Consider the following 4668-nt stretch of genomic DNA (forward strand, 5'->3'; position numbering starts at 1 on the left):
GGTTTTGGCATGGGGGTGTTAATAGAATTCTGAATTTGTAGTCAGAATAGTTGTGTTCCGATTTTCAATCTGTTATTTACTATCTGTCTAACCTTAGGAAATTAGCTTGACTTCTCTGGTACTCAGTTTCCTTTTGTGTAAAAGAGTGGAGATAATAAATTAATTCTACAGTCACTTCCGTCTCTGAGAGTTCAAATTTATTTTAACTCCTGTAAATCTATTTAAAAGAATGAAAAATGAATGAATGAATGAATAAAAAAGTACCTTTTAAGCACTTACTATGCACCAGTACTTTGTTTACTGCTGGTAACAGAAATAGAAAAGCAAAGATAGTCCTGGCTCTCAAAGAGCTCACACTCTAATCCTGAGAGATAGTATGTGGTTGGTAAGATATGGATGAGAAAAAAAGGAAGGGGAAAAGCATTAACCTTAGCAAATTGTAGTGTAATTTTTATCTAACCAGAAGACTGGAAAGGAGAGGGGAAAATAGAATCTGCTAATGATAACGCTATTATTGTAACACTGCTGCTGCTGCTGCTGCTGCTGCTCTTCCTTTTCCTGCTATGACAGCTAACTACTACTACTACTACTACTACTACTACTACTACTACTACTACTACTACTACTACTACTATTACTACTACTACTACTACTACTACTACTACTACTACTACTATTACTACTACTACTACTACTACTACTACTACTACTATTACTACTACTACTACTACTACTGCTACTACTACTACTAAAAAGCTAGCATTTGTATAGGATTTAAATGTTTGTAAATTACTTTATATAAATTATCTCATTTGATCCTCACAGTAACTCTGTGAGGTAGATGCTAAGATTATCTATATTATTATGAGGCCACTGAGGCACAGAGAGGTTAAATGACTTGGCCAGGGACACATAGCTAGTAAATATCTGCAGCAACCAGTTTCCCTTTAGTACTGTTTGATAAAGAAACTCCTCCTTAATTCCATTTGGATTGATCCCAATGTGTAATTTACTCTGAGAGGAAGAGTGGATCTTGAAAGGTAGTTCTTATCTTGCTCAGCAGTTTCTCAAACTTGCTCCCAAAACAGGGGATACTTTATAAAGGGGCACCAAATTGGAGATGAGCATTCAAGAAACCCATTCCCCCGCTGGCTATGGAAATTTGCCTTCTGTGAGTTTTTTTTTCACCTCTTTTCTGACAATCTTCTACAAACTCACTTTCTGTATTAAAAAAGAACTCTCGAGCTTGTATGGAGTATCCCCCTGGGTACAACATGTCATCCTTTTTAAAGCACAATGGGCCCAAGAGCCCTTGAGTCATATTAACTGTGAAATTTCATTTCTCTGGCTTCTGGTTGGGAAATCCAAAGGAGGTCTCAGTGAAGAGTACCTGTTGGGGAATAATTTTAGAGTGTTCATATACGGGAAAAATGTTTAAATGTGCTTTTACAGGATAATGAAAAAGTTGGGGTGAGGAGGAATATAACTATTGAAAAGTCTCTGGAAATTCACATATGATGAACAAAACAGAACCACAAAACATGAGTACTAGAAGGGAACAACAGCAAAAAAGCATTTATTATGCACCTATAAATGAGATCCCTGACCTCCAGTCATTCTACTGAGGGATTCAACATGTACACTGTTAAGTGAGTTCAAAATTAGGACAGGTAGCCTTCTGTGGTGGATAGAGAGCCAAACTTGGAGACCAAAAGATCTGGGTTTAAGTCCTACCTCTGACCACACACTGGAACACTGGGCTAGCCATACAACCTTTCCAAGTCTTAGCAAATTCTTTACTGTTAGGTATAGAATATACACTGTATCTCTGCATGAGTGAAAGGAATTACTTCACTAATAAGTACCCTACAACAATGGAAAAAGCACTCTATTTGGTGTCAAGTCTTGGTGTCACAGGACTTGGGTTCAAAAGCTATTTTGCTATATGCATGTGACCTTAACTAAGTCTTTTAACCTCTGCAGGTCTCTGCTCACTTTTTGAAAAATGATGAAGTTTAGACTAGGTGACCTGGAACATCCCTCCCAGTTTCAGACTTGTGGTGCCATGTTCTTTGGATAAAGAATTTTTTTTTTAATTGAGGAGAAGGAGAGCAATAATAACCAAGGAGATCAATCTGGAAAGTCTTCCCATAGGAGAAAGAATCTGAGTTTATCCTTCAATGAAGCTAAGGTTACAGTAAAGAATCTAGGTACTGGGCCTAGAGTCAGAAAGACATCAGTTCAAATCCAGTTTCAGACATTAGTTCTGTGACCTTGGGCAAATCACTTTATGCTTTCCTCATCTGTAAAATGGGGATAATAGTAATACCTAACTCCCACGATTTTGTGAGGATAAAATAAGACAATAATTGTAAAGCACTTAGTACAGTGCCTGGCACATATAAAGGACATTATTATCACTGCTATTGTTACTGTTATTATTGCTGACAGCATTTTTTTTTTTGCTTTTTCGAGGGCAATTGGGCTTAAGTGACTTGCCCAAAGTCACACAGCTAGTAAGTGTGTCAAATGTCTGAGGCCGGATTTAAACTCAGGTCCTCCTGACTCTAGGGCCGATTGTCTATTCACTGCACCACTAGCTACCCCAGTTGACAGCCTTTTCAAAAGGATGAAAGGAATTTACAAAATCATTCATTTCAATCTCTTGATTGTACAGATAGAGAAATGGAGGTCCAGGAAAATAAAGTGTTTTTCCTAAGACTACATAGCTTGTCAAGAGAAAAACTGAGATTTCAGTCCAATTCTTCACATTCCATACCCAATATTCTTTCTACTATACCAAGCTGCTACCTAGTCCGTACCTGGCTAAAGACTGTGGCTTAAATCCCAGAACAGTCAGAAGATCCTGTAAGTCCTGGGTTATATGGCTGTGGGCTGTGACCCTTTTGAAATGGCAGCATTAAGCTCTTGAGCATACAGATAATTATATATAATACATTGCTATTCAGCCGACATTCATCCTACTTGTCTATGGAATGAGAACCAGTCAAAGCAGTTCAAGCAACTAAAAATCAAAATCAGCCTCTCACCATTTTCATGCAGGACACGTGCGTCTCCCTCAGCCCCTCCCTGAATCACAAAGCTGGAATGTTTGTGCAGCAGGTTGGAAAGCAGGTGAAGACACAGAATGCAAATAAGTCAAAAGGCTAGAGGAGTGGGAATGGGGGGAGGAGGAAGGAAGTACAACCTTCCATTTGAAAAAGTACTTCCCAAGAAAGGGGTCTTCTTTGTGTGTATGATTCATTTTTCTATCCCTTCCTCCTATCATTGAGTTACAAATTAGTTACATTTACTCTATTTTTTTCCCTTCTAGGAGAACAAAGCAGTCATTCGCACACAAGAGTATTGGCCTTCTCTAAGCTATTTTTGGGGGGATGACTCATAATTATCATGTCTATGTCATGTCTTCATCATTCTATATAGAGTATTTCTTTGCTCTATCATGACATAGATGCGTCATATCAACAATCCTAATATGTGACTATAGAATTTAGAGGAGAAGGGACCTTGAAGGTCATCTAATCCAAACCCGTCATTTTAGTAAGAAGTAACTAAAGTGATGTGTTCAAGGTCAATAGGCAGCAAATGGCAGGGCTGGGATATCTCTCTCAATGACATAATTTTGTATTTAGTAAATACAACATGTATTTACTTCTATTCATTCTTCTCATCATTTCAGAAATAGTGGAAAGTAAGTAGCATGGGTATGGTCTTTCCATTTTTTTTTTCAGAGAAGTAAGAGGCTTTTATTTTCATTGCCCCCACATCAATCAATGAACTGAGAAAGCCAGCAGAAATCCTTGCTGTAATCCTTCCTCTTGAGCATGCTGCACATAAACACCTCCATGGGGTGGGCACTCAGCTCCTTCAGGGGCCATGTTTCCCTTTCCTGTGGAAAAGCCCAAATATCTTGCCGAGTCTTTCCTCACTGATTACATCTGATCTGTCAATTTTATTGCCCAAAATAAGGACTGGCACATTGGATATTGTTTCATCTGTCATTAGTGCCTTGAATTCAACCTTGAATTCCAGGAGGCAAGGATGATCTGCACAGTCTACCAGAAAGGCAATTCCATTAATTGCTGGTAAATAGTTTCTCCAAACCTGCCAGTCTTGCTTGTGTGCACCAAGATCAAAAGTTGTAGAAATCATGCCAGCAATTGTCAGCTCTTCAGATGTTGAATGTAGTGTTGGGACAAGTTGGCCCAATGGGTCATCTTTGAGCATGTGCCAAAGGGTTATTTTGCCTGCATTATCCAGACCCAAGAACACAAGTTTTTCAAATTTCTTATAGATTCCTAACAACTGCAGGACATTGCTGAAGCCATTATAGATTCACCTAAAGATGAATGACATTATTGAAGCTCAATCAGGCCTGCCTGGGGATCCTGTGGTGGCGACTCCAGCTCCAGTGGCTACAAGCCTCCTTCTCCCTCACTGGGGCCAACACAACAGCAGCACCAAAAGCTACCAGTCACTTGTTGGAAAGACCTGGTCTTTCCATTTTACAAGTGAGGATGCTGAGACTCAAAAGTCTCTAATGATTTTCCCAAGACCACATAGTAGGAGCCACAGCCCTGATCTGACTTCAGGCAGTCTGACTCCAAGAACGGGGTTCAGCATGCCTACTTAAGTGGAGAGAGGTTA

General features: G+C 39.3%; 1 pseudogene; it reads right to left on the reverse strand.

Annotated features, from left to right (window-relative positions):
* Window positions 1-3787: 3787 nt before the first annotated feature.
* LOC138172557 (small COPII coat GTPase SAR1A pseudogene) lies at window positions 3788-4377 on the reverse strand (annotated as a pseudogene).
* Window positions 4378-4668: the final 291 nt, after the last annotated feature.

Source organism: Petaurus breviceps, unplaced genomic scaffold, assembly GCF_028583685.1.
Source record: "Petaurus breviceps papuanus isolate PSGF00001 unplaced genomic scaffold, PetGlider_PUasm1.0 551, whole genome shotgun sequence".
Lineage (NCBI taxonomy): Eukaryota > Metazoa > Chordata > Mammalia > Diprotodontia > Petauridae > Petaurus > Petaurus breviceps.